Source organism: Corvus cornix, chromosome 8 (assembly GCF_000738735.6).
Source record: "Corvus cornix cornix isolate S_Up_H32 chromosome 8, ASM73873v5, whole genome shotgun sequence".
Classification (NCBI taxonomy): Eukaryota; Metazoa; Chordata; class Aves; order Passeriformes; family Corvidae; genus Corvus; species Corvus cornix.
In genome coordinates, this window is record NC_046338.1 from 29,086,810 (window position 1) to 29,105,319 (window position 18,510).

Consider the following 18,510-nt stretch of genomic DNA (forward strand, 5'->3'; position numbering starts at 1 on the left):
GTTGTAGTGGGATAGAAGGAGGGCACAGCAGAGGAAAAGCTCCTTCCTCAGAGCGATTGATTCCCAACTCCTGCCCTTCCCGCTGTGTCTGTGCCAATCCTGGCATGTGCCCACAAGCCAGGGAGATAATTCCACAGCTATCAGGGCAAGTACATCGTGGGGAAGTTTTTCCCTGTTTTGCCTCAAACAGTTTTTTTCATTTTGAAAATTTTCTATGGCACGAGGTGCAAAAACTCTTTTTTTTTTTTTTTTTTTTTGGATTGGGATAAGGGCTGAAAGCTTTTTTTTTTTAATCCTCAGCTTTTCTATTTCACACCCAACACTATTATGAGAAGCTCTTTCACTTCTCACAGTCCAGGCTCTTTGAAAGTGGACTCAAACTTGCTTTTTTGGGCTAAATATCAACTGAATGCAGCCATTTCACAAAACAGCGGAAAATGGGACTTGCATAAGTGTTCCCATATAGCTAAATCCTATAAATTCCTTATACTGAAATACTGCCACTGATTTAAGAAATTTCAGCCAAATTAGAGGTGAATGAGGGCACAGAAATTGAGGGCATTGAAAAATGGATGTAATTTTTAAGCTGAAGAATCAAATTTCTTTTTAAACTACTAGACTAGTAGATCAATACCTCTTTCAAAAAATTTGCGATTGAGACCACTACAGAATCACAATTTTAAGGTCTGCAATTGATTCAAGATTCCTATAAACTTTTTCACCAAAACTATTTTCCCGTATTTTTTATTTCTTTTCTTGTTACTATTTTCAGAAAACGAGATCTGTTTCTGAAAAATGAGTCTCAGAGTCACAAGAAAGAACTGGTACCTGAAAGAACCCAACAGGAAAACGAGAGAGACTACTTACAAGGGCCTGGAGGGAACGAAAAAGGGGGAATGGCTTCAAACTACTGGAGGGCAGGGTTGGATGGATATTGGGAAGGAATCCCTCCCTGTGAGGGTGGGGAGGAGGCCCTGGCACAGGGTGCTCAGAGAAGATGTGGCTGCCCCTGGATCAATGGAAGAGTCAAAGGCCAGCTTGGACAGGGCTGGGAACAACCTGGGCTAGTGGAAGGTGTCCCTGCCCATGGCAGAGGGTTGCACTGGATGGGCTTTGAGGTCCTTTCCCACCCAAACCAGTCCGGGATTCTGGGATTCCGGGACTCCGCTCCTTAGCACTGGATTGGTGCAGGAGGTGCTCAGCAGCCGCCTCAGTGGGCTGCAGGTCCCCTTTGCCTGAGTTCAGGAGGATTCTCCCTTTTCCTTTGCAACAGCCTGGCAAACACGGAGCCTTTCAGCCCACACCATTCCCCCTCTGGGCGAGCACCAAGACATTCACAGCCTCGCAAGGCTGCGTTGCCACCCCACGTGCTGCAGCCCCTGCCAGGCCTGCTCAGGGAGCCCAGGCAGCTCTGCACACATCTCCTGGCAATTGCTCATTTGGGAGCAAGCAGGAGCCACACACTGCACAGACACACCAAGCATCTGCTTTGCTCTGAACCCCAAGGACAGGCAGTGTCCAGCGTGGCACTCTGGGCCATCCTGGAGGTTTCAGCTGCACACTGGCTGTTGCCAAGCACGTGTCCTGCCAGGCTCCTTGTCTCAGGAGATTTTCACCGAGGCAGCAAGAGCTGCACTGGCAACTGCATTTTAGTGCTGCAGCACCTCTGGGGGCACCTGCCCCAGCGAGTGGGATCCAATGTCCTGGCAGCAAAATGCCTGTGTGCCTCACAAGGAGTTCCACAAAACGGCCTGGGAGCTGCTCCCCTGCACAACAGGGACTTGTGCCACATCTCCTTGCCATGGCTGAGAGCACTCCTTCCTGCAGAGATCCTACACAATCATCCCTGCACCAGGGCAGCTCTCGGCGAGGAGAACTGCACCCAAAAAAGGGGCTTTTGCATCAAACAACCGCCCTGTGCCCCAGGAGTCACAAGGACTTGCTGTCCCCGCATCCCTCCCGGCCCAGGCAGCGCCTTTCTCCTCTGCCCCACCCAGCACACCCTGCAACACCCCAGAACCAAAAGGCTTCGGGCTCCAGCATTTCCCCCCCAGATCAACGACTGCAGCGCAATGAAAACAACAAGCACTTCTGATTTATCAATTCAATCACTTTACTCACTCATTTTATTTCAATGAAATCATCTTTTCTATATCCAACCTGTTCTAACTGAGCAACAGCTACAGCTCCACTGCCTAAGGAACATATTCCAGAGGAGCATATTCCAGACCAAGTGCTGAATAAGATTATCTCTCAGAAACAAAAAGAGCTTCCTACCCCTTCTCTTTACAATCTAATGTCCAGTTTAAACCTTCAGAGCTCTTGTCTTTCTTATGCTATTACCTATGCTGAGCCCCAGTTTGTAATTTATTAATTAAACAGGAACAGAAGCCATGAGATTGGCCTTTATCCTGTTATTCTAAATACTAGCAGGGAGCACTACTACCTGCCCCTACTTTCACCTACAGAATTTAACTCTCTTAATTCTTCTATCTATAGTCCTCACATTCTTGAGGCAGTAGCTATATTAACACTTCTAGATCCTCTTATCTAAAATTCTAGTAGAGAGCACTAGGAACATCTACCCCTAACTTCCCCTACAGAATTGAACTCTCTTAATTCTCCTAGTGGAGGAGTTTTGCTCCTCCAATCCTTGGGGCAGCAGCTACAATGGCCCCTCAGTCAGGAGCCTCCTGGCCCTCCAGCAGATCAACACTGCCACTGAGCTTGGTGTCGTCTGCCAAATGACTGAGGGTGCCCTCAATTGCCTTGTCCAGGTCATTGTAGAAAATGTCAATTCCACAGTCAGGGTTTTGGTTACTCAGACAAAACCCCTGATTCGCTTTGGCACTGCTTTGCCAAGTCTTCTTTCCTGGTCAAGTCCATGTGTCAAAGCCAAGGCATCCACTTTGTGCAGGGCCTGGCTCAGGTGCCTGTGCACAAACACGCGCGGTGTGGGGAGCACAGCAGAGGGAGGACAGATCCTTCCAGTGCTCATTGCAGGGCTCATCCCTCCGTGGGTGTTCCACCATTGGCAGCATGGAGCCATGGTGGGACGGCCTCTATGCCTGGAGCACTGGAATGAGGTGTCTGAGGCTCCCGAACGCCCTGCGCAGAGCCCTGAGCGCCCTCCTGAAGGGGGACGGCCTCGGCATGGGGACAGCTGCAGTTTGGTCGCTGCTTTGCGACCATAACTCGCTGGGGAGGGACACTGAGCCGCTGTCTTCAGCAATGCTCCCGCTCAGGTCTCCGTCTTCGGCCCAGGCCTCACGTGGGAGGGACCCTGAGCTGCTCTCCTCCTCACTGCTCCAGCTCAGGTGCATGTCTTCGGCCCATGACCCGCATGGGAAGGAGCCTGAGCCACTCTCTTCCCCAATGCTCCTGCTCTGCTGTGTGTCTTCTGGCCATTCCTCACACGGGAGGGACCCTGAGCTGCTCTCCTCCTCACTGCTCCAGCTCAGGTGTGTGACTTCTGCCCACTTTGTGGACAGCCCTGGCAAACTGCACACAGACCTGAGCTCCTTGGAGCGGGACCCCTCCTCAGATGGTGCCTCTGACAGGCACAGCTCTGCTTCTGCCCCTGCCCCCTGCCCATCGAGATCTTCCAGCTGGCTGGGCGAGGGGCTGGGGGAGCTGCGGTCCATAGCCGGGTATGGGGTCGAGGCCCTTCTCCGGCTGTGAGGGGCTCTGCTGGGCAGAGCTGGGGCTGGGCCTGTGGCTGGGCACGGGTGAAGGTTCCCGTGCTCTGCCCATGCCTCGCGTGGCCTCAAAGGGGGCCTCTCTTCTTCACTTCCCCAGCTTGCATCTGTTCCCTCTTCTCCTTGGGACAGCTCTTTGGGGCTGTCCAATTCCCAGTCTTCCTCCAGGAGGACGCAGGTCCTCTCCTCAATCTCTGGTGATGGCCCACAGCACAAAGGACCCGGGAACGCTGCTGGCCCCACGGCACAAAGGACCCGGGAACGCTGCTGGCCCCCGGGCCACTCCCCAGCACCCCTCGGACAGCGGGGCAGGGGGCTCAGAACCAGCTGCAAACCGGCTGGAACCAGCTGGAACCGGCGGGGACAGGAGTGTGTAAAGAGTGCGGTGACAGAGCTGTCACACAGCTCCTCGCAGTGACAAATCAGCCACTGCCAATGGAAGCCGTGGATGTGCCACAGCTTTTTAAAAGTGTGTTTTCACATCACGCACCGTGCTAGAGTTGTAGAAGGCATTGCTGCAGGCTGAAATGTCTTTAGAAAGAATTACAAATGAGAAAGAATTGTGGAAAGTTTTCAAAAAAATCCAAGAGCATCGTTTTGTTGGTGTCTATTACGTGTGATAATTGCACACTCAGCCGAGAATTCCCTTCTAAAATCATCACAGAGGGGCCACTGAAAAACGCAGAGGCTCTTGCACAAGGAACATGGGCAACACCAAGTTTAGGATCAAGACCTGGGATGTGAAAATCCTGGGCTCATTGGGAAAAGGGGTTTCCTTCCACCACAGTTAAGAATTCCATCATTTGCCCCTTTATAATGCAGAGTAAACCACAGGAGAACTCAGATGGTTCAGGAGGCAAAGGAAAAACTCCAGAGATGAGCTGTTGGTATAGAATTTCAAGAATGGCTGGAATGTTGACATAGCTCCAGTTTGACCTGGGAAATTACAAGAGGAAATAATGGTGAATACTTCAATTTAGGAGGTTTAGATGGGCTATTGGGAAGGAATTGTTCCCTGTGAGGTGTCACTGTCAGGGGATGGGCTTTTATATCCCTTCCAACCCAAAGCATTCTGTGATTCTATAAAGAATAGTGAGAGAAAAGATTTCATAAAAGATATGTGTATCCCTGCTTTACCAGATGTCATAAAGCAGGGAAATAATTTTTATAAAAGCAGTTTATATTGTTGGTCTGTGTTTTGAAAGCAAGTGAGAGATCACACGAGAATTTGGTGTCCGTTTCTAAGACTAATTAGGATAATGTTCCTGCCTTCTATTGCAAAGCAACGTGAAAAAAAATGTGGGAAGTTATTAATATGTCTCAGACAAGGATTCTCCCTGTACAAGTCAGGCAAGATAAATAGGGCAGTGCTCAATAAACAGAGATAACGGGAAAGAATTTGTTCCTCCACTCCCTGGTGAACAGGGGATGCTTCACCCTACACAACGGGAAGGTGTCCATTGGGACAGGAAGACAAAAAACCCTCTTCTCTTTCCCCTGCTTTTTTTTTCTTGGTAGGTTATTCCAGCTAAAATTTTAATCTTCTATATCCAGGTATCTGTAGGGAGAAGAGAAAACTCCAAATGCCAGAGCTCCGGGAGCATTTGGAGAATGCTCCCAGGGATGCACAGGGTGGGATTGTTGGGGTGTCTGTGCAGGGCCAGGAGTTGGACTCCGTGATCCTGGTGGGTCCCTTCCAACTCAGGATATTCCATGATTGTATGGAGGTGTTTTTCTGCTGCAGCAGTGAATGGTTGAAATCAAAATGAAATCAAAACTTGGATGCTTTGTCAGCACGAAGTTTGTTTCAGGTAGAAACATTGTGAGGCAAAAAGGAAACAACAGCATAGCAATGAAACAGAATATGCTGCATTAAATACAAATTCTCGCCTTTAAAGCCCCAGTCATGCAGAAAAGTCACCAGAGATGTTGGGGGAATTGCAGAGGGAAGGGGATCATTTCTGTGTTTCCTGACCACACTGAGGGCCTGAGGCTCATGACTTTTAAAGGTCTTTTCCAAGCTTAATGATTCCATGGTTCTGTGAGTTAGGCATTCCAGAAATTGCCAGAATGGATGACATCACAAAGGCATATGCACTACTTTTAAACAATTACTTTTTTCCAGAAAAATTCTATTGTCCCCATTTAGAGAAGGGGGTGGATCTCTAGAGGCATTTCCATGTTTTTCTGAGCTATGGGAACAAATATAGGGGAAGAGGAAGACTAAAACTGCCAGAAACAAAACATCCCTTTAGGAATAACTCTGGCTGGAGAATGTGGACACACAGATACCCACAAAATCCAGTGCACAGCTGGAAGTTATTGGCAGTAAACAGGGAAAAAAAAATCCTGATTCTGTCCTTGGGATCTCCTGGCCTCTTCCTAAAGAAAGCAAAACTGCTATAAAGGATGCACTGATTTTCTTCCCAACTCATCCCTTCCCATGAATGATGGCTGGATTTGGTGGCAAAGTCCATCAAAGGAGATGTCTGGAGTGAGATCCTTGGGACTGGCTTTGACCTCACATTGCTGCTGAACGAACAGGTGTAAAACCGGCGTGAAGCTGAAGAGAAGCTGATGCCCCTGCCCTGGTTTGGTTTTACTCTCTTGGCCAGGTTTTCCTTAAAATTCCAGAGGTACAACTCCATTTTTAGAGAAAGGTTTTTTCTTCCCTCTCTAGCAGTTCTGAGCTTTACCTTGGCCATTTGCCTCTCCAAATTCCAGGCTCCGTATCTGAGTCACCGGGATCTTCCCTGAAAAACGATCCCTTGGGTGCCCCCCGTCAAATCCAGCTTGAAGTGAAAAACCTCCAGGGGTTTTGCTAAAAGGAAAGGACAAAAGCAATGAAAACACAAAGCCAGAATTGTTTTGCTAAACAATTTTATTTATATTCCTCTAGACACATAATATCACAATATAGTAAATCTTGTGTGAAACTATGACTTGATTTTTAAAGCACAGATCACCCTCTGTCTCAAACCTCTCAAAAGAGAAAACTGTGATTCCATTAACTTGATGTTACCAGTGAATGATTTATCAGAGGGTTAAACTGAATCCAGCTGCATTCCTCTGGCTGAAATAAGCATTTTCAAGTCACAGTTGAGAAGGATGTTGGTCAGAGTCCTGGCACTGCAAGACCAAACACTACAATAATCACAGATCCCCAAACCTGCAGTAATTAGAGAACCCACCCAGCCCTAAGAACAAGCCCTGTGTTTTTAAGAATGACGGATGTGGGATGAGACAGGGACTGAACAGGGCTGCCCTGGCACACAAATCAAACACCAAAACCTAAAGTTCACCTACAAGCACAACTGCATGGCCCACCCTGACCTGCTAAATGAGTGTTTAGGACTGTTAGCTTGTGACTGAGGATAAACCAAGGTTCTGGTCGCAGCTCCAAAGCACCCAAAGAACTTGGCAACTGCTGCCCTCACTTCGAAACTGACACAGGAGCTCAAGTCCTGCTGAAATTCCCTGTTCTGGAAGAGTTACCCTTTGATCAGTAAGTCTTATCAAAATTCAGGTATTTCCAAAAGGGATTTCATCTCTAAAAAAAAAACCTCTCTTGTCCTATCTGACAAAGAGTCTTCATAATTTGACAGGGAATGCTAATGACTCCCACTGCAGAGACCCTTTAAACACACTTCATGGATCTTCTTGGAAGCAAACCACGAAATCACCAGATCATGGAGTGGTTTGTGTTGGAGGGGACCTTAAAGATCATTTAGTTCCACCCCACTGCCATGGACAGGGATGCCACGCACTAGACCAGGTTGCTCCAAGCCCCATCCAATGTTCAGATGGAAATGGGAGTTGCAGATACAGTCCATTAAATGATGCTGGTTCTCCATTGTCCCAGGGAGTTCAGTTGAATTTTGACAACCAAATAGTTGGGGTTTTTGTTTGGTTTGGTTTCAGTTGGGGGTTTTTGTTTGTTTGTGTTGTTCTTTTCATTTTTTAAATTACATTCGATTCCTTTTTCCTTTTGCCAAGGCAATGATTAAAAAAATGACATCTCCAAAACGTGAAAATTGTTTGGAAGAGAGCATGGAACAGCATCGAGGAGAACCAAGCAGAACCTGCGCTGTGCAGGTAGGCCTCACACTGGAATCACCAAGCAGAGTTGAGCAGCAGGAGGAGTTTGCTCCCAAAACTCTGTCAGAGGTGGGCTGGGATTCAGTTTTTTTCCTTGATTGTATTCTGTGGTGCATGGGAGGCTTTTTATAGGTCATTCACAAATTTTATCCAACAAATTCCTGCTACTTTCATCTTTTTTACTCTCCTACTAGGGATCTCCTTCTATGGATCCTTCCTGTGCCTAAAGGGGTTCCAAGAGAGCTGGAGAGGGACTTTGGAAATAGACATGGAGTGACAGGACAAGGGTCAATGGGTTCCTCCTGCCAGAGGGCAGGAATAGAAGGGATTTGGGAAGGAATTGTTCCCTGTGAGGGTAGTGGGGCGCTGGCACAGGATGCCCAGAAAAGCTGTGGCTGCCCCTGGATGTGGTTTATAGAAGGAAAAACCACCGGAGTGGTTCAAGGATTTGCTGCGACATTGGGGACTCACTGAGTGGTTTTTGCTTCACTCTTGGGAATCCCACTACGAGTGCTTCTGATTGTTTTTGCTGGTTTATGTATATTTGGTTGTTTGAAACACTTGCTTTTGATATCCCTGGGAGAAGCCTTTTATAATTAATAAAGAAATGGGGAGCTTTGGGGGCCGGCGAGCCTACGTTACAAAGAACAAAGAGAATTCACTGGTAGGACAGTCCCTAAGATCAGAGATTCCTCCCTAGGTTAGGGTGACCAGAAAGGCTGCCCCCAGGATGCATTGTTCTGGTATGCTACTGTATCCCAGTTGTGCTTCCCTGGTTGGCTGTTGGCCTCTCCGCCCCCTTGTTACCTTATGTGTCCCATGCCCTAGAAGGTTCTCCACTCCAGGTTCCCCCACTGGCCCTTGCCCCATCACCACTCCCTCAGAGTTTCCCTATTGGCTCCCATTCCCTAGTCCCACCTTTGTACCACCCTCACGCCCTCAGATCAGTGGTCCCTGATGCTCGATCCGCTCCCGTACTTAAACCTGCACCCTCTGTTGTTCTCTGTCCCTGAAGCCCTTCACGGCATGGCTGCAATAAACCTCCTCCCGTGGACCCTCATATGAAGATCCTTCCCAGCTCTTTGCTGTCGACCCATTTACTGGAGCTGTCCATGTGTGTGCACGCTGTGTGTGAGCGTGTGCTGGTCCTGCCGAGCGGCTTCGCTTTGGAGGCGCTTTTAGGAAGGTCATGACACCTCCCGCTCTGGCACCACAAAGCCTCAGCGCCCAGCTAGCGACACCTGGATCCCTGCAAGTGTCCAAGGCCAGGCTGGATGGGGCTTGGAGCAGCCTGGGCTAGTGGAAGGTATCCCTGCCCATGGCAGGCGGTGGCACTGGATGGGCTTTAAGGTCCTTCCAACCCAGGAACCATTCCATGATTCTCTCCTCAGGGCTTCACCCTATTGTTCAAGGTGAACTCAGACATGGTGCAGCTGTGCGACTGCTGAAGGTGAATGGAATGTTCCAGCACATGGATTGCTGGCATGGCAGCATTTAGGACGGTGATATATTTTAAGCCTGTTTTAAACTGTAGAACTAAACCTTACTGAAGTAGTTCATTAACTTCATGCTTTATGTAGATAGTTTCTTCTTACACCTTATCACTACGTATGAGATACTTACAAGGAGGATTTACCACTGTAGAGCCACTGTCACATAGTTTGCACTGGTCACCATGGTTTCTGATGCTCTTTCATCATAGAGGAGAAGACGTTCAGGCTTGTGAGCTTCTGATGAGACAGAACAAGCATCACACAGGCTGCTCCTTCTGCGTCATTTCTCAGTCATCTGGAGAGTGTTATAATTCTCATCCCCACCCTGCCCCCTCTCCAGATCCCCTGCTGATCCAGGTTATTTTGGTTTTGGTTTCATCAGTCAGTTCTTCTGAGTATTGTCACAACTGGCCCATTTCAAGAGTTGTGCTTGCCACAGGCATGTCTGTCATCACATTGCTCACACACTTATGCAAATCTGCTGCAAATGGTTGTGCCATGACAGTGTTAGCAGATGGTCAACTCAACACCAACCACTATGGCCAGCTACACTATTGCAGTATGCCCAGTAGGGTGTGAGACAAATTAATATTAATTATCACCTAACTAATTTTTAATTCATAAATTCGCAGGTGTCTCAGGTGTCTGCTTTGGCTAAATAACCTTGCATCAGGCTCTGGTGACGAGTGCTGCCAGAGAGTTTTCTGGGAGGAACCTCATCCTGGGCTTCTGTGCTTCACAGAATCCCAGAAACACAGAATTATTCAGGTTGGAAAACACGTCTGGGACCACTGAGTTCAACCTATCATTCAACACCACCTTGTCCCCAGACCAGAGCACTGAGTGCCACGTCCAGTCATTCCATAGACACCTCCAGGGATGGGGATTCCACCACCTCCCTGGGCAGCCCCTTCCAAGGCCTGAGCACCCTTTCCATGCAGAAATGCCTGCTGATGTTCAACATGAACCTCCCACGGTGTGTGTCCTGGACATGCACAATAAATACTGACTTTGCTCTCCTGGACTCTTGGGTCACTGTGTTTATTGTCACAGGACCTGCTCTTCTCCCTTGAGCTTGGTGGCACTGTACCTTCAGATAAGAACTAATGCTGACTCTGCTTCTCTTGTACAAAATCTGCTCCAGCTGTTTGTTGACATCTTGAAACATTAACCTAGAGTTTGATTCACCCACACTCCCACAGCACGACCATCCTGTGTCTCACAGGACTGATGCTGGCAATGACAACCTGCTTAATCAATGATCTTGTGGTAAAATAGCTGGAAACAAAATCACTACAGATACCGATTAATTGAACAACTTATTTAAAAACATCAATTGCCTGTTCTCCTTCTAACAGTACTGTGACATTTTCTTCACCACTTGTTTAATCTTCCTTTTATTCGACCTCCCAAAATGTTATAGAGCAGGGGCTGTGGACTGGAACTTCAGCTGTTTCCTATAGGGGTGGTCATTTTGTTTGAGCTATGCCAACATGCAGCAGCTGAGGCCGTCACTGGGAGGAGAAAGGCACATCCAGATGTGTAGACTTACCCAGACATACAGTTCTGACAGAAGCCAAACAGCTGAATATCCCAGACATTCAATATTTAAGAGCATTTCCAATGTGAACAGTGGTAATGACCAGCCCCTTTGGGACTGTGTGCTTGGAGCTCTCTGTAGAAACTTGGAAAAGCTTTGAATCACTGAAATGGTTCTTTTGCCCACTGAAAAGTGATTTCAGGATGAGCTGAAGCTGTCATGTCTTTTACTGTATGTGGAAATGACAATGGAAGTAGCATTAAATGCTCCGCATTTTTCCCCTCTATGTTGGCCAAAAATTACTGCCCATGTCTTGAACTCACCCAGCCTTAGCAAGATATTGGCTAGGTTTGTTTTGGATTGTGGGGTTGGGGTTTTTTTTGGGACATTTGTGGTGGTTTTTGTGATTTTTTTGTTTTGTTCTGTTTTGGTGTGCAGGTACTGTATGACAATATCCTACATTTCATAGGCATTAGACAAAAATTAAGGTTGAAAGGGACCTCAGGGTTTGATGAAGTCCAGGATTTGATGAAGTCCAAGCTCCTGGTTAACTGTATTTCTTGATGCAAATGTTTTCAAAAAATCACAGAATGGTTTGGGTTGAAAAGGATCTCCAAAGATCATCTAATCCAACACCCTGCCATGGGCAGGGATGCCTTCCACCAGACCAAGTTGCTCCAAGTCACATCCAGATTGACCCTGAACATTCCCAAGGATAGGGTAACAACATCTTCCCTTGGCCACCAGTTCCAGTGTCTCACACACTCACCACTATCTTCCTTCTGTCCAATTTAAATCCACCCTCTCTCATTTTAAACCAAGGGAAGACGAAATTCTCCGTGATAACCCTGCAGTCACCCTTAATCACTTCTCCTGCCTGAAGGGACGAATGGCTGCTCCTTATTGCTGTAGAAATTTTCTGAAATATGAAGTTCAAGCTCAGCACCTGGAACAGAAAGTCTGCCTTAATTGTTTGTTCATCTGATTGCAGAATGATGTCTTTGTGAAATGTACAATTTTGGAAATTGGACAGCTTGCCATTATAATTTTCCACTCTCAGTACAACTGGCTTGAAATTGTTTTCTACCACATTTACTGTACTTCTGCTGATTGTCCTCACACAAAGAATTAGCAATTATCAATCACAGCTTTCATAAACAAAGACCAAGCCTTAATCCAAGAAAATATGCAGTATTATATAACTTTTTTCTTTTTTGAAAGCAATCTTGGAGATGTAAGCACCCACATACCAGTGAGAACTGTTAAATTCCAGACTCCTGTGTCTTTCTTTAATCCCAACCTTTCTGCTTACGACGTGCAGTAGTCTAGGTGAGGAATGCCCCTTCAGTCACATTAAAAAGGAAAAATAACCAGCTGGCACTGGAGCGCATTTTCCCCCTATGCAATGAAAGATGGCAGATTAAACAAGTCATTAATTTGAAGGTCACCAATGTATGTGCCCATTTTTTGCCAACACAGTGCATATGCAAGCAGGAAATCCAAATGACATCATCAGCAAAGCTTGACTTTAATTTATTCATTACGTCTTCCACCAAAGGTTCCCAATAATAAATGAGCAATTGCATATGTCTTCTTGTATATATCAGCTGTATACAGCCATCAACTATAAATTAGCTATAGGTCCAACCTGAATATTTAAAAGTTAAATGGAAAATGAGACATACTCTCTCACAATTTGCTCTTACACTGTCAGCCTACACCTACTGTTTTCTAATTTTTTGGTTAACAGGTACACATTCTCATCCAGGTACACATTCCCATCCAGAAATCCCATCCAGGAAGAGGAGCAAGTGGGAAGGAGGGCTCAGTGTAGGAAACAGCTCTGTGGGTACCAAGATGAGAAAAGAAGGGAAGGAGGAGGGGCTGCAGGTGTGCTGCAGTCTGTGGAAGCCACATAGAATCATTTTAGGTTGGAAAAGCTTTCCAAGACCAGCAAGTCCATCATCAACCCAGCAGCACAACCATGTGCACCACGGAATCAGGAAAAACCAGGGGCAGGTTCATCCTGAAGGACCACAGCTCCTGGAAGGAACCACACTGAAACACGGGAGACGTGTGAGGAGGAATGGAAGGCAGAGGGGAGCTGTTGTGGACTGATCACAACCCCTATTTCCCCCTGGACTGCTTGGGGTGGGGAAGAGTCAGGAGTGAAGGACTGAAATTGAGCCTTGCTAAAGGGGTGTGGGGAAGGTGCTGTTTTAATTTGGTCCTCATTTCTACCCAGATCTATTTTAATTTCTAATTAGACAATTAATTAATTACATACATGATATAAATTCATTAACAGAATTAATTAATGTGTAACTAAATAATTATTATTAAGGACTAGATAATTTAATTATTTGCCCAAGTTGAACCTGTTTTGCATGCGATGGTAATGGGTAAGCGATCTTCGTGTCTTGATCTCAACCAGGAGCTTTCACATCCCAGTTCTTCCTGGTTTTCTCCTCTTGTCCCAGGATCCTGTGATCCAGTTGAGACCAGCTCCACAGCCCTGGAGAAAGAGGACACTCACTCCCACTGGAAGCAACTGGCTTGCCCACTGGAAACCTCTAAGCTGCTAATAATATTGTGGTCCTGAGAAATTAACTGGAATTCAATGTGTTAAATATTAAACACCCTTTAAACCCCACAACTGTGTTTTAACTGAGAAAATTGAAACAATGTGAGTTTTTCTATCCTGGAATATGAACCTAGAAGAGACCCTGAGGCTTCATCTGTTTCACCACAAGGCTCAGCCTTCCTTGTGCTGAGGGTCTGTCATTTGCTGTTCTGCAATCTGCCTTTGGCTTCCAGCTCTGGTAACTTCTGTCAGTAATTTTTATGGCAAAGTTATTTCAAAGTCTCTGTGGAAATATTTTCCCCTTTTTTGTTCTCATGCTGTGGTTTTTGTGCTGCTCATGACACAGCATCTGCCAATCCTGATACCGTTGTTATGGTGTGTTTCCATGAGAAGACTGAGTTGCTTGAAAATCACCCTGTATTTTCTCCTGCTTTCCTTATCCATTAACTTGTTAAAAATTCCCTTTTTTGCCCTTCCCGAAGAAGAAACTTTCTTTATGAGACTTGAGGTTTGCCATCATCTGTGTCATTGCTGATAAAGCCTTTTGCTTGTAGGAAAGTTCCCTTTAGGAAACAGCAGGTGCTCAGTCCTGGTCATGCCCATAACCCAGCAGAACCTTGGAATTTTCCCAGGCAGTCTATTGCACTGCCTTACTAACTCATCAGTTTGGCCTTTTCCACACTTTTCCTCTACCTCATTACGTCTTGACCTGTTTGGTTTGTCCTGGCTCATGACAGGAATAGAAAACCACTTTTTCCTTTCCATTTACAACAGTAATGGACAGAAAGTAACTTTGTGTTTTAAGTGGAACATCACATTTGACATCTAAAAGAACCAACAAATGTCTTCAAAACTTACCATGAAATGTGGCCTCTGGCAAACTGATAACCCACTTTCCGTTTTTCACTTGGATTTTAGTACCTCCAGCATTAAAAGAACCAGAGATAAAGAATTTTTGAGTTTTGTAGTGGCATAAATAAGATTAAAACCTGGCCATTGTCACGATGGTAAAATGAGAACTATCAGAAAGATATTAATTAAAATATTTTAATAGTAAACAAGTTATTATTCTCTTTATGTCCTAATTACATAAAATGCTACAAATAATATGACATCATAGATAGTCACCTGGTACTGGTATTTTTATAACATCATCGTTCTCGTGACACTGCCAGCACATTCTGATAACAAATTGACCTAATTAATTTGATCGGCCTAAACCCAGAGTTTCCATTTCAACAAAGCACTTTAAGACTCCCTGGAGGTGGTCAAGAAATGACTGGGTGTGGCACTTAGTGCTGTGGTTTACTTGAGGTGGTGGTGATGGGCCAAAGGTTGGATTTGATGATCTTGGAGGCCTTGTCCAACCATAATGATCCTGTGATTCTATTCTATATTAAAAAATTCCCTTCTTAACAAAAAAGAAGAAAGTACTTAAAGTATGTGGTTAAATCTTGCTGAAGATAGTTAATGACGCACAATTGAACGTTAAGCAGTGCAGTGAGTTCAGCCCATCTCGTCAATACTTTATTGAATTAAAGCCGAAGTGTGTTAGAAGAAGTCAGAAGTTTTGGAAGTCTCTACACAAATCACTTCTGCTATGGAGGTTTCAGGAAGAGGAAGACCCACCATCCAACTTGTTTGCAAGGGCACCAAGCTGCACAACTGAACTGAAGGACTCTAGGGAACAAGTCTGCCTTTACAGGGACGGGGGTTTACCAGGTTACTTCTGTGGCTGCAGCTTTAGCTTTCAACATTGAACAGTTCAGAGTGGAATTTCCAATGACTGGTTAATACAGTCCAAAATCTGGAATAACTATTCTAACCTTAATTTGATGAAATTAAATCCTGACCCTTCATTGTAGCTTCAGTAAGAAGTGATGGAGAACACAGTGACAAATTAAATGTGACCCTTTGGGGAAAAAATTAATAAAACTTAAATTCATATCCTTCCTGGGGGAGCTGTCTTTCTATCCCTCTGCCAATCCAGACTCCTAAATCTTTCTCTAATTGAAGCAAAACCTTCATCTGGAGTTTTTATGGGGTAGGAAAAAGAGAATGAGAATTTCATATTTAGAAATTATATTACATAGAGAGTGAACTGGCTTTGGATTCAGACATTCTCTGATTTATAAAGTGTATTATTCTCTGCATTATTGAATTTCACAGGAAAGGAAAACATTCTGAGTTAGTATAGTCATTCCCTCTCTGAGAATAATATTGCTGAGTTCAATATGCACATCTTTCTTAAACTTCCACAATAATAAACCAAAGGCTTTCCTCATTTCCCAATTCTTTGTTGTATTGTCTTTTTGGCTGGTATTTTTTAATACCGTTTCAGAATTCCACATGGTGTGATATTCACAGGGAACATAAACTGATACTTCCCTGTGACTTGAACTGCAAAAATGTACCAAATAACTGCAAATCTCATTCCGAGTTTGCTAATATATTTTATTGACTCCCAGAAAATAGACTTATACTAGGAAATAAATTTCCTCATAGCCCAATAGGTCTCCTATTTGATGGGGTGCCATAGCATTTATACAGAGGAGGGTAAGAAATCTATACAGCAAACCAGGATGGGCAGGAAAAGGGTGCCCAGTTTTTCAAGCGAAGGTCTGTGAGTTGCTTCATTTTTAACTTTCATGGACTGAGGCTGGCAAGGGAGATGAGAAGCAGCAGGTCTTGCTGGTTGAGGTCATTCAGAGCTCTTCAGTTCCTTTTGCACAGAAGGAAGGACATTAGGTTTGGCTCTGGAGAAGTGAGTCCGAGAATTAAAAATACTTGGAGTCCCTGCCTGAATGCGAGAGAGAAGACGAATGTCTGGGCTCTCTGACCTCTTTCCATATCGCTACCAAGAAACCGATGGGTTGTGCCAGACTATTTCTTCTTCCTGACTAGAAAGGCCATTTTCTAGGATCATTTCCTGTCCCCTGTGCCCTGTAACCCAATGCTCTGCCTGCAGAAGATTGTCTGCACTTCGGCGTGGAAGCTCTCAGGATTGTCACCTCGACAGGGAAGATCACCTTGATATTGAACATGGTGGCGACACAAATTAAGAGCTGTGTGACAAAGAAGTCACAACTGTGAGATCAATATTAGTTTGTTATTTATCTCCTCACCCCTAAGCCGTTCCTGAGGAGTATCTTAAATTTCAAAAATCCTCATGGGTTTTTGTCAATGGTTGAACGCAAATATGCTCATGTGCTCTATAGGTTTGATATAAATGCCTTTGAAGTCACTTATAGAGCTTCATTATAGTGAGTATTGATCAGCTGTTCATGCATCCATATAGAGCAGACATGATTTGCACTCTGTAAAAGTGTGTAACTAAGCAGTGAGTTTCATTAAGTAATGATCCTTTACCATTGAGAATTATGCACTTATATCTTTTTTTTAATTTTTGAAAGGGAGGTGGAGGATTTATCTGTCCATTTACTTAGAATAAAGTTTATTTGGTTCCCAGATTGCTATTCCTTGGTGATCTATATTGAACCTACTGCCCATCTTCATCCATTTGATCACAAAAAATGTTTTCACTGGAAATGCAGCTTGTTGCCAGATGCAATGGAGCTGCCAGCTGAGAAAATAAAGCTTAAATTAATATGAAAGTTTACTTCTCTTCATCTGTTAAACCCAGTGATTAAAGATACAGTGAATGGCATGAAGACAGAGGGGAAAATATCCAACTATTCATTCTCTTAACACATAAAAAAGTAAAACTCTATGTTTGCAGCCTAGGTATTTTTTTTCTAATTATGAGAACTGAATTAATACATTGGGGAAAAAATAAGGATATAAACAGAAGCTGAATTTATGAGCAAAGTTCATGTTTGTTCTTTTATCAGGCCCATTGGTTTGACTGAAATGTAAATGTACATGGTTGGCTACACTTGGCATTCACTGCTGCTCACTGCCTTTGCTCTCTGGCTCATGACCATTTGCATCTCACTTTTCTAAAAGTATGGAGGGAATTATTTAAAAACTTTTTATGGCTTTTATTTTGTATGTTCTTTTAGATTGTATATTCCCACGTAGATGTGTATATACAGATATATATATAGATATAGATATATATATATTTGTGTGCATATATACATTTATATAACTACATATATATATATATATATATATATATATATAAAACAAGAATTCCCTCAAATGTGTTACTTACTAGGAGTTCATAGGACATGGCATCTTATCTTCAGCTTCAGAACACATTTTGCTTTGCCAAGAGCTTGCAATGTGTTTCCTGTCTAAGTACCAGAACCCTTTTTGGCAGTAGAAATTGGGATGAAACACTGAAGTGGTCGTGGCATATGATAATCTTCCAACTGTTCACAAATACAATTTCAAAGCAGCTTCTGCCGGACTAACAGCTCAGGATGGAAAATCTGTAGGGCACGCAGCCATGCAACAGCATCTAATGATGAGTAGGGGTGGACAGACTGCATTTGGGATGGATAAAGGTGTAAACAATGTCGTCATCCACTTTTCCAAATTACACCTTCTTTTCCAAATCCTCTTTAACAGGAAAGGTGGCAGAAAACTGGAGGAAAAAATGAAAATGTGAGGTGAATGGTTATTTTTAATCTGTGGCCTGCTTAATCATCAGCTGCTCCAATCATTAAAATTCAAATCCTTGCCTACACAAATACTTAAGGAATGCTCTCCATGGAAGGCCTAAGCCACATGTATTAACTAGGTTGCTTGGGTCTTCTGCTCATGAATTTTTCTTCATGGCACATTATAATTCATATTTGTACAAGTAATGTCTGTTTGAACAAGTTAATGTCATCATTTCCTGTAGCCACCCCTTTTTTTTAATAGGAAATTCCAGTTAGCCAAAACAACAACCAACACATCTGACTAATTGTCTGTGCAGTGGAACAAAACATAAATTGGTTAAATAAGGAGATTATGAGATTCCTGTGGGCAAAGCTTTCTTTGAGATATAAGCTGAAAACAGTAAATGTTGCTTCTTTTTAAACCCATGGCTTCTGAAATCCAGAGTGGGTATTTGAAGGACGTGAAGGTTTAATATTTTTTGTTAAGTCATGAAATTTGCCTCAGGAAATACTAAGTATATTGATT